The following is a 15,426-nucleotide window of genomic DNA, read 5'->3' on the forward strand; positions in this document are numbered from 1 at the left end:
GGCTGGGACGTGCCTCCCCTGCCCCCCCATCCACCACACGTTTAACCCAGGCCTGGTCGGAACTGGACCACATTCCCCGAGCCCAGTGGGCCCCTCTCTCACTCCCTGGGCGTAAAGAGGATTCAAGCAACTTGGGGCTGGCCCTGGCCTTTGCACTCCTCCTGACCCACACACACACACACACACACACACACAACAGGTGAGTGACTCTTCCCCCAGGGGGCTCATGCCCCTGTGCCCACACGTGGTGTGTGCGCAGTCCCCACCCGCCAGCCCCCCTGGAGCCAGCCTGGGTCATTACAGCTCTCAGAACCCCAGTGCCCGGTTTCAGGTCCCGTGCTGAGAACCTCCGGCTCACGGGAAACCCCACAGCCACTTAGCACTGGACATTAACCTCACCTTACAGTGGAGGAGAGGGAGGCTCTGAAACGTTAAGTAACTTGTTCTGATGTCACACAGCTTGCAAGGGGCAGAGCCAGGACTCAAAGCAAGGCCTTGCTCCTACCAGAGCCCAGGCGCCTCGGCCTCTCCCCGTTGGCCCCTGCTTGAAGTGCCAATGGCTTTCTCTCATTCATCCATTCATTCATTTGCCAAACACTGACTCACTCACTGGGCTCCGAATACTACTTTGAAACTAACGAACGTTAAGCCTGGCATCCAAAGGAATAGGTTCTGATGGGCCAGAGGGTCAGGTGGACAGGGCCAGAGTGCAGCCTGTTCCTTAGGACTTAAAATCTGAGAGTTCCTGCAACTAGAGAAAGCCCTACAAACACTTAGGGTCACCTCTTCTTGTTCTCACTCACAGAACCCAAAAAAGGAAAGGTTGGGGGGAATGAGGGAGCCCTTCCCAGCCTCACTTGGGGAGACCAGACTCAAGAAACAGCACCCAGGCAGGGCTTTGTCCCATTGATCTGGCTTCATATATGTACACAATTTTTTTTTTCCTTTTTGCTGGGGCAAAAGTTCAAGCCAAGTCTTAGGAGACTTGCTATTCGCTTATTCAACACAACCCGCGCACACTGGCCCCACCACCAACACAGTCTCCATCCACCTAGGACACCCAACTGTCAGCTGCCACCATTCCGTCGTCCAAGCACAGCTGAGAGTGGCGGTGAGTGTCTGACTTCAGGACAGCCATGTACCATGACAGGAGGTGGCTTTGTGTGACAGTGTCCATGGTGACAATGGTCTAATCGAACTTCTTCAAGAAGTTAGAAGGCAAGAGCAGAGGAGCTGGGAGTGTGACTACAAGCTAAAAGACACAGAGAGAGGCGTGCCAGTGAGCCGGGGCCAGGTGCTCTTGTGGCCAAGATTGCAAGCAGCAGGGCTGGGCGGGTATAGAGTTGGGGGCGGCACAGTCCAGGAGTTCCATCTCACCAGAGGATCCGAGAGAAGCTCATGCCAGGAGCTGCTAGGGATCCAGAATCCTGTTCCAAAGCCCTGGAAACCAATCTGTCCTCAGTGTTTAAGGGAAACCATCCAGTTTCCAGAGATATCCTTACAATACATCCCCATTACTGAAGGGAACACTCCCTCTGTGCACCTGACAGGGTCTGACCGACAGACACCCTTGGCTGCTCAAACCTGAGGGGGTCGTGGGAGGGGACGGAGGAGGAGGGCTGGGGACAAGGGTGGGTCTCCACACTGGCTGCCTTTCACTGCATCCTGCCCCCCGACTCCTGCCCAGAGCCCAGCAGGTGATAGGGCCCAGGAGAAGCCCCGGGCCTCCATGCAATCTCTGATGGGCCATCACTGACACCAACCCCCCCACCCCCACTCAGGCGTCTTCGTCGCCACCACTTGCTCATCCGTGAGGAAGTTGTCATGCCTTCTGCCCGCCTCCCCTACCCCCTGCCGCCCCGCTCCTCCTCAGCTTGGCTCTAGTCTTCCCAAGACATGGATCCCCATCTCCTGGTGTTCAGCCTCTGAATCCCACCGAGCGTGGCCCTGGTAGAAAGTGGCAGGGTAAGGGGCAGGGAGCAGGGTCTTCTCTTTATATGTATCATTTCCAGTAGTGGGTCTGAACCTGTGCCTTTCAAATCTCCCAAATGTTTCTTTGAAAAGCCCTGCGTCCCAAAGCCTGTGGCAAAGTCAGAACCTAGGGTTGCTGGCAGCAGCCTGAGTACCGAAATTGACATTCTGAGCTAAGGACCCACGTGCCCAGGGCTCGAAAGAGGCCTCAGCTCTCCTCTCGCGCGCGCCCAAGGCCCGTTCTTAAGCCACCACGGACAGCTGTCCACTGAGGCTGTGATTTAGAGCGGTGCACAGTTCTTCCTTTAGAGAGACACCAGTCCCGGGGTGGGGAGCAGGGGCCACGTGAGCCCCTCCAGGGTGTCCTGCACGTGAAAGTACACATAGCTCTCCGCTCTCTGAGGAGCACCGAGGATGGAGAGCCCAGGGAAAGGGGGGGCAGATTTAATCAGGTCCCGCCTCCAGCAACCCCCAACCTCAGCCCCATCTCCCGGAGACTTTCCCTCCATTTCAGGCTTTCTGTGTCCTCTGCCCTCTCAGGGAGACACACGTGGAACCTCTCAGGAAAACAACACAGGTTAGTACCACTGGGGCAGCGGCCCTGAGAACCCAGATGCCCCCCCGGGGGGGGGGTGGGCTGGAGGACTCGCCGGCCGTCTGGGGTCAGTGAACTGCGTGGGGACATTCGCCTTTCCGCGAATGCAGCGAGGACCCCGCTTCTCTGGGAAATGAGTCATTCCACATGCATTATCCTTCTAGCTCCCTGACACTAGTCACCGGCAGCTTCCACATTTCTTTAAAAGGTTGGTGGTTTCAAAAGAAACTTTTTTTAAAAACAAATTTATCACCCATGACCCACTCCTCTGCCTTCTTAAACTAAATAATGTTAAACTGCAGTCAGCTGCCCTATGATGGGGTCACCAGTGGGTGTGCCCACACTGCTGTGTGGGGGTCACCTCCCCTCCAGGCAGCAGGGGCCGTGTCCTAAAGTTGTCTTTCTACCCCCTTGGCACCCAGGTCTGCACGTGGCCAGCAAGGACGCCATGTGAATTTGTGGGGTTATGATGACGAAGCCGGCAGAGGCTCCAGGCAGAGCTTGAAGCTCTAGATGGGTCTGATTCCCTGAGTAAAGACGTCTACTGTGCTTGGACCCTCTCTTGCCATCAGATTACCAGGTTGCCAGACAGTCAGGCTCTCCTTCATTCTAACTTTTTTTTTTAATCAAAACATAGATCACCTATCACTAAATGTACCCTTTTAAGGGGTGGTTTTTAGTATATTCTCAAAGTGGCACAACCTTCACCACTAATTCCAAATATTTTCATCCACCCCACAGAAGAAATGCGCATCAACTGTCACTCCCCATCCCTTCCCCCGGCCCTGGAAACCCTTACAGTCCCCCCTCCTCTGCCCTGGACTTGTTTCTTCTGGACATTTCCTTAGAAATACGATCTTGGTATCTGGCTTCTTTCATCAGCACAGTGTCCTCAGGGCCCACCCACGTCTGACTGGTCCTGTCACTTCCCCTTGCGTTTCTAACCTTCTGTGAGCAGCAGGACAAAACCAGTTAGAGCAGAAAGACTTGTTTAAAAACCCGGCGGTCTTGTAAACACGTGGGGCATTGGATGGGGAGGGGGGGGGGCTTTTATTTCACGTGCTCAGAAGTGTGGCCTGCTTGCTTCCAGTCTTTGGCTATTTTCTCAATGGCCAAGGCTTGTGGGAAGGTGACTCCCAGACAAGGAAACCATCAGGGTAAGAATTATTGATTTCTCTTGTGCTCTTCATTTTCACACATCCTTCCACGTGTCTCCTGCGTGGAGTCTCCCAGTCACACTGAAAAACTGGTCTATGTGAGACAGAGAAATGCAGCCCCAGACGCTCAGGAACAGCACCATTTACCCACACAGCTTGACCTCCATCTGCCAGGAGCGGGCATAGGGCCCTGGACCAGGGCGTCCTGGTGGACATCATTTCCCAGGACACCAATGTCAGACGTAACCACTGACCACAGGGGAGACCAAAAAAAAAAAAAAGTTACTCCTTCACAATCTGGTCTAAGCAGACACACAAACGTCAGATGTCTCCCCATCTTAGTGACGCACCCACTGCACTCGAACCGTCCACCAAGCATCTCACCTTCTAGGTGATTAACTGAGATCCACAGTCAGAGCCTCCCACCTGCTTATCGATGTTATTCAGAGAGAGACCCTGCCACCTTAAGCTACACCCTCCCCAGAATCGTCCAACACAAGCCCAAGCCCCGAGAGTCCCTTCAAACACTTCTACAGGTGAGTGTTCTTCCTTTTGGAAACAAGTCAAGGAAAACCCATTTTTGCTCAACTTCAGGAGTGTTCTGGATGGGTTTTGGCAGGAGGCACCTGGCAGAAATGGGGGTTCCCCTGCGGGGTGAGGTGAACCACCACCACAGCCTCACTTCCCAGAACCTGGACACCACCCAGCTGTGGACCTCACTGGGTGGCCCGTGGCTGGGGATGAAGCTTGACCCAAAATAAGTTCCTAGATCTCCTGGAGGGCCCTTGGCTCTGAGCCCCTTCTTTTCTCCTAGGAGTGAGATGCTGTGGGACTTGTCGGTTGTCTGGTCAGACTTGGACTGCTCCCTAGAGAAAGTATTTCCAGCCTTCTAGTGGCTGCTCCTGTGTCTGTCTGTCTCTCTCTGTCTGTCTGTCTAATGTCTTAAGTGCTGTTTGTGGGAAAGCCAACAGGAAGAGCACAGACATGGAGATCAACAAGTCTGTCCTGGCGCTGGCCACCAGGACACAGTTCTGGAGACCTCTTCAGATCAGTGTCCCTTCGGAACCCACTTGACCCTCAGGTCACCGTTTTAAAGCCAAGACCCCTTCCCCAGTCCCGTCTTTCTGTTGTTCTGGGGAACCGCCTTCCTTTTAAAGTTCCGCCTGCCTGGATTCTGGAGGATTTGGGGTCAGCCCCTGACCACTGACATCCAGCCATCGGCCTCTGACTGTGGTCCTGAGACACAGAGCCTCCTTCCAGATTCTTCTGATTTGCCCGAGGTCTTTCTTCTTAAACCCAAATGACACTTTTGGGGCATGCCACCTGCTAATTTCATTTTCTCTGTCACGTTGTCTAACGCACCTTGTTTCTCTAACGCAACCGTGAGACACAGTTTGGAATTGCAATGGCCCCTTGAGGGAAGTTTGACACAAGCAAGATGATTTGAGAAGAAACTGCGTGAAGATTGTCTTGTCTAAAACAAGACTATTCAATATAGGAGACACAACCCCCACCCTCACCTTGGTTTCCATACTTTGGGGATAAATAAGTGCTGACTTTTTTGCCATGCAACTTGATACAACTGTCAAGGGCCCATGCTATTGTCTAAAATGGTGTAAGGCCATTCGTTTTTGAGTGCATATGTCAAATTCTATTTTTTTTTTTTTGACAAGAAGGGAAAATTCTATTTTTCTATGTCTAACCTTTCTTAGCTCTCTGTGCAGAAAAGACTCCATTAAGCCTGCTCATGATAATTTCATATTATTGGAAGCCAGTTTCCTCCATTTTAAAAAATTTCTATCTTTCCCTCTCTTAGAAAACTAAAGGTAACCAATCAAACTATCAATCTGTAGTTGTGTGCACCTTCCAGTAATAGCTAGAATGCAGATAAACTGTCAAAAAAGTCTGAAAAGGGGAGTGATTCAATTGTGTTTCTTTCAGGAGACACTGAAAAGACACTTATCTACATAACAGTCTTCTCATTTTTACTACATTGTTGAGACAATTATAAAAGGCTTAAGCTCTGAGATAAAGGGCCTTGGGTTTGATTCAGCATCTGTAAAAAAATTAATTTACCCTATACAAATAATGTCAGCACAGTATTTTGCTTTGAACGAGGCCCTGGTTCGAATTCTCATGATTCAACCTTCCTAGGTTTTCTATATTGGTTTCATGATTTAAGTAAGTTCTGTTGTTTACATAACTTGTTTTAAAAGAAGAATTATATGTATTTGCACACATAATATTCAACTAAGTAGAATGATGATAACGGCTCATGTAGGGGGTGTGGAAAGCCCTGGAGGTTCTCATTCATGTGTGTGTCATCTTCTGCTTTCTGCTTATCACTGTGCTTTGCTCTCTTTTCTCAACATGAGCTTCCATCCCTTCCTCCTCCCACTATTTTACTCCATATGATCCTCTTAGGAAAAATCAAAACTCTTATTTTTTTTTCAGCCTTAGCCACTGCCCTGAATTTAACTGATTTTTGACAAAATTTAATAACACTTCTTTAAACATCCAAGAAGGTGGATTTCCTTCTGTGGGCCCCCTTCTGGTTCTTAAGTTTCTCTCCCATGACTGATTCCAAACTTGAGTCTCTGAAAATGGGAAACTTGCTTTTCCACTCCAGCAAGATGTTTCTGCTATGGATATTACAACCCTATCAGCAGAACCTAGTCCACCAGGATTGGAAACTAATATTGGGGCTCTTGGAGGTATAAGAACCAGACTATTCTTGCTCTGCAGGAATAAATTGAATCTACTCAAGGGATCTGTCTGACCTGAGGGACCAAAGCGTTTATTGTGCTAAATAATGTTCTCCTAATCCAGTGTGTGCCCCATTGCTTCTGCAGACATTAGGCTTTCACCCACCTGCCAACACACTGACTTTCTCTCTTCAGGGGAGCTGTTGGGAGACTTTCAGTTGCATCCAAGGACCACCCCTCCAAGCTTCCCTGAGGAATATACTCAGAAACCTCCAAAAGAGGCAAGCATGGAGCACGTCATGCCCTCTGAGGGCCCCAGTTGCCATGGTAGGGATTAACACGACTGAGAAAGTTGGTCCAAACTTATCTCTGACCCTAACGGCATCATAAATGACAGCACCCTCAAACACAGAAGTCCAGCAGGTCAGTTCAAACGTCACTAGCCAGAATTGGCTCATCATGAATAATCACAGATCCCTCATTCGCTTTGTAGGTAGGGAAAGGGAAACTGACACCACAGCCAACACGTCTTGCTATCCCTGTATTGTCCATGCTATAGGACAACTAGGACAGCATGTGACTGGGCACAAGAGAAAGCCCCCAGGCTCTAAAGCAGGCCCAGATGGATCCTGGGACCTGTTTTCATCATTTGAGTTTCATAATCGAGGCCCCCTGGCCCCCTTCGAGACCAGTCGTAAGAACTAACCAGCCTTTTGTTTTGAGAGGGTGCCTGTGTTGCAGTTGGTCCATATATTCTGCCCAGGGTCTGTGATGCTGCCCTGTTGCCATTAGCAAGTCACAGGGGCCAACAGCTCACCTTGTAGCAAAGGAACCAGAAGAAGGCTGATCCCCTAGACCAACTAACACACTACATTCTCTGGACCACTTTCCTGATCTAGACAGCAAAAATTTAGCAATGGGCAAGATCTGGGTGTCAGAGATGAATGTCCTACAGCTTGACTGTCTCTTTGTCAAAGGAAGAATATTTGGCTGGAGGGCATGGCCAATAAAGTTATCCATTTTTTTAAGAAAGGGAAACAGAGACTCATAGAGGTGAAGTGATTTGCCCAAGTTCACACTACTGACCTATAGCTAGGCCAGAACTTGAACTGGGGTTGTAAGACCTGGCTGGAGACCTAGGGGAGAACACCCCCTCCCTATTAAGCTGTCTTCCTTGGCACCAATGAGAGGGAGGAGAAGGCACTTGGGGACCATGTGCCATGCAGGAGGGACCACAGCCTCGCTTGGTCCCATGAACCATAGGATGTCAGAGCTCAGAGGAACAATAGAGACCACCCAGTTTCACCCCTCTGTTTATAGAGGAGGACATCTCAGGCCCCGAGAAGTGACTTGTTCAAGGTCACACAGTGGATTAGTGTCAACGTTCAGACTTGAGCCGGCATCACTGGACCTTGGTGCCCTCAATGTCCTGCCCCCTACCCCATCAACAGGCATTCATCTCGGTCACAGAGCCTGTTACCATGCCCTGCTTCCACGCCCCTCCCACCCGCCTTAGGAAGAGACATCTTCAGGCTAGGGAAGCCACTTCTTCCTATCTAGTATTTTTAGACACATCCTCTAAGTCTCTCAGTTGTCTGAGGCCATCTCAGTCAAAAAGGGAATTCCTAAAGAATCTAACTCTTTGTACATGTGCATCGCTCTCTCTGCCAAATAAAGAGAAGCAGCAAATGTGACATTAGCAGAGGGGCAGCTCCATGTTGCTGCTCTCTTGCAAACGTCCTCAAGCCACTTTTCATCCACCTGTGCAATTATTGTCTGCATTCATTCTCAGAATTAAGATTCCAAATTTTAGGTCTATATAGCCAGACCATCATGCTACTCCCCTGCTCAAAAACTTCTCTATTACTCCCCACATCTTTAAACTTATAAATCATTAACCTGTTACCCAAGGCCACCTGTGACCCGGTTTAACCCTACCTCTAGGGTTAACTCCCACTCTCTCTTCCCATCAGCCACTCAATCTAACTTCTAACAGCTCAAATATATAAAAAATAAACACTCCTCTTTTTTATTCCAAACCTGTTACCTTTCCCCACAAGTCAGAGATGCTGGGGTGTATATCTTTTCTTCCCAAAGGACAGGGTCTTTTCAGTTTACTTTTATTAATCCCCACCTAGGAGACAGCTCAAGAGGTGATAGGTCTTAACAAAGAGTAAGTAAATGAATGAGTGTGGGCTTAGGGAAAATTACATTTATCCTCCCCCTGGCACCCCTGGGAAGAATCAGCTACTACTGTAGAGAAAAACAGATAATGTCTTGAGATTTTCTCAACAGAATATAAACATAAAGCTCAAACAAGATAGCAAGTTGGAGGAAGTGTGACGCTGCTTTATTTTTAGGAAATTTTTTTCTTTCTTAAAGAGGCACACTCAAGAAAATACATTGCATTAGGAGTGCAAGAGATGGTATAGATTTTTGTGGTTTGTGTGCACTTTTTAACCAGCACTCCTGGCTGGGGAAACAAAAGAGCCTCTTTGCCTGTGTAATCATGCTCTCTTTCTTCATTGCTTTAAATAGACAAGATGCGGTTTGCATTCTTTTCACCGCTAATGTTTGCTTTGTATTCCTGAACAAAAATAACTCACCCATTTCATATGGCTCTCAAAGGTTGATAATTATCCTGTCTCCCTCTGCATTCCACTCATTTATAACCAGGGTCTCCAGTGTTGCTAACAGAGGCTCCCCCAGTCCCACATCCTCTAGGATAAAGCAGTAGGTGGTGGGTCTAGGTGTGTGACACTCCAGGCAACAGCCGCATCCTTTAACCTGACTGGAGAATCCTCAAGCTGGAAGGATTATCTTGTACATACAATTGCTCTAGACAAGACCGTGCACCAGCATCCCAGGGTTCAGTATAAAGCTCCTCACTGTCACCAGTGCAGGGTGATGACAGCTCTTTACAGTAAACATATCTTTTTCCTGGTTATGTTCCCCCTTGATCATTAAAGGTGTCCCCTGTAAAATAGGTGTTACTCTCTAGAGCACAGTCAAAAACGTTAAATGGCTTGTCCTAGAGCACACAGCTTGGCAGGGCCAAGCTTCAAATTTAAATCCAGTGCCGTCTCCTTTATGCTGCTGCAAACCTCCACTAGGGTTTATGAAAGTCCAACTGCTTGGCAACATGGAGAAGAAGCAACTATAACCTTCCTTGATATTGTAACCTAGCTAACAATCTTTGGCCTGGAGACAATCTTCCAGAAGTCCAAGACAGATAGGTAGTTCTGTGTCCCTGCAGATGTGTACTTCCACCTGCTGACCACAAGCTTACGTGTCAAGCCAAAAACTAGAAATTCTCAGGGCAACATTGTCTCAGTCATGCATCTCACTTTCAAAGCTAGTAGATTCAGGTTTCTGTCTCCCTCCTTCCAGAAGTCTCTGATTTTACCATAACCAAACCCTGAATCCTAGATCAAACCTTTCTTCTGCTAATTTCACTTCTTGTATGCACATTCCTGTGATCCCCACCATCCCCAGTAGGTACTGATCCCCACCCACACTTGTGCAGTTATGAAGCCTCTCCATGTCTTTTCCATCCACCTGCATCTATGCTACAAGATCTCAGGAGAAAGGACCAGCCCACTCTTCCTAACAGATGCATTTCTGTGACTTCACTGGCTTTGACCAGTTCAGTCCAAAGGGACCATGCTTTTGGATGTTGGTAGTAATCAGGGGACCGCTGACCCTCCCCAAGCACTTAAATTTCTTGGCACCCCTCTCCTTGGCTTATCTCTGGCCCTGCCAGCGGTTGTTTGTAGGACTAGTCCTGACATCCATACGGGAGCACATTGATGGGTGAGAATAAATAAAACACCCAGTTCCTTCCTCTGTCTGAAACTTGGACTGCACAGGAGAACACTTCCTGCTCCAAGACAGGAGGGAGGCAATCTCAGAAGAAAGAGGAACTTATGTCTGCTGAGGACACAATTCTGTCCAATGAGGTTAGGGCAGAGCTGTTGGCAGCTTCCGTTAATTCCGTTGGGGCAAGTAAGTGGCAGCTGGCAGTTAGTTCAGAGGTTGCGCTGAGGATGCTGGGGTGGAGTTTTAAGTAAACAGTTAGTTGGCCCTTATATATCATGAGCCTAGCTTAAGTGCCCAAGGAAATGGAATAGCAGAGTAAAGGGATATTCACAAATAATGCCAAAACCTCTTGTTAGTCTTTGGCTTCCATATCCTTCCCCAAAACTGGAGCTCAAGTGCTGAACAGGCCAGCTTCTCCATCACTTCTGCCTTCCTTCATGTAGAGGGTCTGGCTGCAAAGCAATAGCTGAGAAGTGGGAAAGATAAAGGCTTATTTAAAAAAAAAAAAAAACTGCTCTGGAGAATCTACAGAAAGCCCTGCTGGAATTAGGTTATGAATTTCTGAATCTGAGCTAGGTTTGTTGGCTCAGTGACTTCGCCAATTTATTGGCTCAAAAACTGACAGGACAGGAGGTGTTTAATAAATGCTCGTTGGATAGATAAACAGTTACATGAGTGTTTACCTGAGCCTGAAAATTGCTTTTATAGGGACAAACATAAAGCCTCCGCATCCTCAGGCCCATACTTGCTAGAAAAATTCCTGTCTGTCGGCCCCAGAAAAACATGGGAGAGATGAAATGAGTCCTGAGCATGGGTAATCCAGGGAATGTCTGTTCTCCTCTTCTTGCCCTCACTTTCACTGCAGTCCTAGAAATCCCATCAAGACAGCAGCAACAGGAAGTTAAAAAAGAAACATTCTTTGCTGTGGCCTCTTGGGAGTTTCCTAGACACCTGACTTTCTCCCTCCAGCGTGGCCCCATGAACATGGTGATGACAAGCTTCGGCTCTGAAATCAGGGCTCCCTGAGTCTGAGTCACAGGTGCTCTTATTACTTGATGTGAGACTTTGGGCAAATTACTTAACCTCTCTAAACCTCAATTTCCTGAGTCTGTAAAATGGGGATAATATTGGGTAAAGCACTAACTTAAGCAGAATGCCAGGAATATAGTTGGTGCTCAATAAATGTTTCTCATGCCTCCTGCACCTTATTCTGCCATTCCCTTCTTTCTCTCCCTATCACTTCTAACCACATTACTGCCTAGGCTCAGCCAGAGAGCAGAGTGGTTAGGGAAAAGTGGGTCTTTTGGGAAAGCTGGAAAATGACTGGCAAGTCTGAGAGAGAGCATAGCATGGCAGCTGGACCAACTGCTTGGTCTTTGGAAGAAAGGCATAATGAGAAACTGGTGATGCCCACAGCCCATGTAGATTGCTAAGAATGACAGAAACAGGTATGTCTTTGTTCATAAAGTAACTGGACCCTTAGAAAGAAGACTAGTATTTTTTGCTCCCAGGATATCTCAAATGGCACCTGGGTTGCCAAGAACCTGCTATTCAATCATTGAAGTCACCTGGGGAGCAGTGGAAATGTTTTCATTGGACGTTAACTAGAATGTGATAAGAGATGGATGGATGAAAGAAAGTGACTATAGCCTACCAGACTCCTCTGTCCATGGGATTTTCCAGGCAAGAGCACTGGAGTGGGTGGCCATTTCCTTCCCCAGGGGACCTTCCCGACCCGGGGATGGAACCCGGGGCTCCAGGGGACCTTCCTGACCCGGGTATCGAACCCGGGGCTCCTGCACTGCAGGCAGACGCTTTACCGCCTGAGCCTCCAGGGAAGTTAGAGATGGATAGGAATTAACCAAAGCTGGAGGTCAGGGGACTTGGGCCCTCAAACTCTTTCTCAGCACCAGAGGTGGCACCTGGAACTTCCCAGGAAACACCTATAGGTTCTGTCTTCACCTCTGCTCTGAAGATGCCCCCATTAGTGAGAAAGTGACAGGGGGCCCCAGCTCTGTTCACCGTGTCACTAGCCATCTTTTTTCCCGAGTTGCAAGGCAGAGGAGGAGACCCCAAGGTCTCCCATCGCTGCTGCGGCCACCAGCCAAGCCCCCACCCCCAATCCTGTGCCCCTATCTCCCAACAGAACCCTGTTAGGTATTAGGTGTAGCTGCACTCCACATGCCAAAGCGCTTCCTTCTTCCATGTTTGTCACAAACATGTGCAGTGTTGCTTGCACACATTTGCAGGTAGGATTCAGGAGACCTCGAGTCAGCCCACTTATACAAGAGAACACCCAGTGACCACGTCTGAAGTCAAAGAAGGCTTTCAGGAGAGCACAGCTGGTTTTCCATGAGATGTGAGGTGTGCCTGCGCCTGTGTGAGGCTAGGATGCTCACACAGGATTACCCACGCCTGCCCTCCCCACACCAGGCCCAGGAAAGGGGCACTCTCTTTGAACGCTGGCTTGAAGCCACGCCCACTAGGGGAGAAACAAAAGTTTTGCCCAAACATCTGGGCAGATGAGGAGGGGGTCGGAGGGCAGCCAAGAGTCCCAGTCTAGAGCTGGTCACCAAGCACTGAACATTTGGTAACGCTGCCCAAGGTTCTTAGATTTCTAGGCAGTCAAACCTGGCCCTGGTTTCCAAAGCAAGTGTACCCAGAAGAGCTGAGGGAGTAAAAGGTTTCTGACTGAAAGGTGAACGTAGGAAGAGCAGCCCCGGCCGTCAGGTCCTCGGGCCACCCTGACAAACATCTACTACATCACACCTTCAATCTTTGCACACACCTAACCTAGGGAAAGAAAAAATCCCCAACTAGAAAAGCAAGAAAAAAATCCCCAACTCCGTGGGGCCAATCATTTTCAAGTGGACACCCTCCGAGCAAGCTGGCAAATAAACCAGGCCGTGACCTTTTCCCAGGAGACTCGGCAAAGTCTCCTGTTGATTGCCCACACAGGAGAGGGGTTCTGATGATCACCCCGAGAGGGAGTAACTGGCCACCGACTGCAGGGGCAAGTGGGGTGAGACCCAGAGAATGGGAAAAGTCTCGGGGGCCACCAAAGCCACCAAATGCAGACAAGGAAGTCATTACTCGCCAAACCAGGGGAGGGTCCCACTGCATTAAGAAAGGCCAGGGAGGTGGTCCAAATGGAAGGGTCATGGCACAGAGGGAGTGTGCACCAAAGTTTGGTCCCAACTTTCGGAGTGGTTCAAAAAGCAAATTATAAACTCTGTCTTGGGATACCTCGCTGTTCAGACTTTGTAGCACAGAGACCCGGGCACAGCTCGGAACAGATCCCAGAGGGATGGACTTGTGGTGCCTGGTCTCGGCTGGGGGGATGCACCTGCTGTTAGGTCGGGGAAGTTTTTCTTTGACGCACACTTTCGTGAAGAGTTAGGATCCCCAAGCTTCTTGGCTCCTACATAGCTTTAAAAGTGCCCCGATATCACTCCAGCTGTCTTTTCCTCGTTGCCGACAGTGGACAGGCACGCCTCTCTCCTGGCCAAACAGACGTGATAATCATGGGAAAGTAGCTGGATAAATTTGTTAGCGGGTGGCTACGTTTCCCAAACAGGAAAACTGAGGTCCAGAGCCCCAGCCCTGGGAACTGGGGGAAATAATACATGATTTCAATACCGCTGAATCGGGGTGGGGTGAGGCCAGCTGGAATGATCTCATCAGAGGTCAACAAGCACTCAAATGCGGGTGGTTAGGATTACAGATGATTTTCATTTTGTTTTTATCTGAATCGGTTTTCTATATTATTCTTTCCCATGTTGGGGTTCTATATTCTCCGAATTTTTCCACTAGGTGTGGTTTTGAAATCATATTTTTTGAAAAAAAATGTTGATGCAGCAAGGATGAACTCAAGGTCGAGGTGGCTGTGGAGTTGAGGGTGGGGGGGGTGCTGCCCCCGCCTTCACCCCCGACTCCACCCAGGAGTTGAGAATTCAGAGCCTTCTGCTGAGTCTGGCACCCCCCAACCCCATGCCGACCAGAGCCCCCTGGGGTCCATCTAAGCCAGAGGGGCCTGTCTGTGCTCCCCCCCCCAACAGAAAGGGTGGCCATGTGGGTCCAAGCTCCAGACACCAGCTCTTGTAAAGCTCACTCGGAATCCAGGTGGAGCAGAAACTGTAATGAGCATCTGGCTCGTAGGAGACACCCCCTCTGCAAGATGGACAGAGAGCCCCAGTGCCAGAGGACGGGGTGGGGAAGGCGCCTGGTGCTCTCCCCAGGTCCCTGGGTCCCCAGGATGCTACTTCTCCGGCCTAAGTGTTTCCATGACCGGGATGGTCAGCAGGCCAGGCCCCCCCAGTCCCAGCCACCCGCCCAAAAGAAAGCCTCTGAGTTGAGAGAGCTCACAATTCCTGTTCTGTTTTTCACCTACTATTTCCCTGCAGGAGGGTTTCAATTCTGTCTGGTAAAACACCCTTCCCCACACCCACCCACCCCTGGCCTTTTTTCCTCTCTTGTTCGATCCTTAGTCAACAGGGAGGAGAGGGAGGACACCGCCAGTGTCTCAGTCCCTCTGATCTTCACTGATCTTCACTGCAGTGTGTCCTCCAGGCCCAGACGACTCAACCCCGGAACTGCGGTGGGGACCTTCCCCACCACCCACCTCTAGTCCTCGATGTATGTGTTCCTTCCACATTGGGTGGATTCGGAAGCACCGCCCTGGCCCTCTCACAAGGGAAAGACCAGAGAACACCTGGCTAACAGAGCAAGTCACTCACAGTGTCAACATTTACACTCATGCGTCCTGGTTTTCCATCTGGCAAAAGAGTTTTGCAAGTGGCTTTGGAGACTCTGGGAGTTCCCCTGAAATGCTATAGAAAATGGTATAGGATGGATGTGTTGGCATTGGGCTTTTTTTCTTTTTAACTTGGGAGAGGGATCTCTGGTTTTTGTTAGTTTCTGAAAGAAGTCTGTCAACCAGAAGAGCATGGAGAATGTTTCACCTAATGGCTCCATCCCCCAATTTAGACATAGCCATTACCCCAGCAGTCTTGGGCTGTGGTGGGTGCAAGGTGGCCACCTCCCAGGGGGTGGGCTGCACAAGACTGCCATAATATATTCTGATGTGGCCACAGAGACTTGTGGTTCCAAGAAAGGAGGCAGGTGCCCTTTATGGGGCGTTTGTGGTTCATGGCCAGGAGCACAGGTCCACAGCTCTGGG

Source organism: Odocoileus virginianus, chromosome 23 (assembly GCF_023699985.2).
Source record: "Odocoileus virginianus isolate 20LAN1187 ecotype Illinois chromosome 23, Ovbor_1.2, whole genome shotgun sequence".
Classification (NCBI taxonomy): Eukaryota; Metazoa; Chordata; class Mammalia; order Artiodactyla; family Cervidae; genus Odocoileus; species Odocoileus virginianus.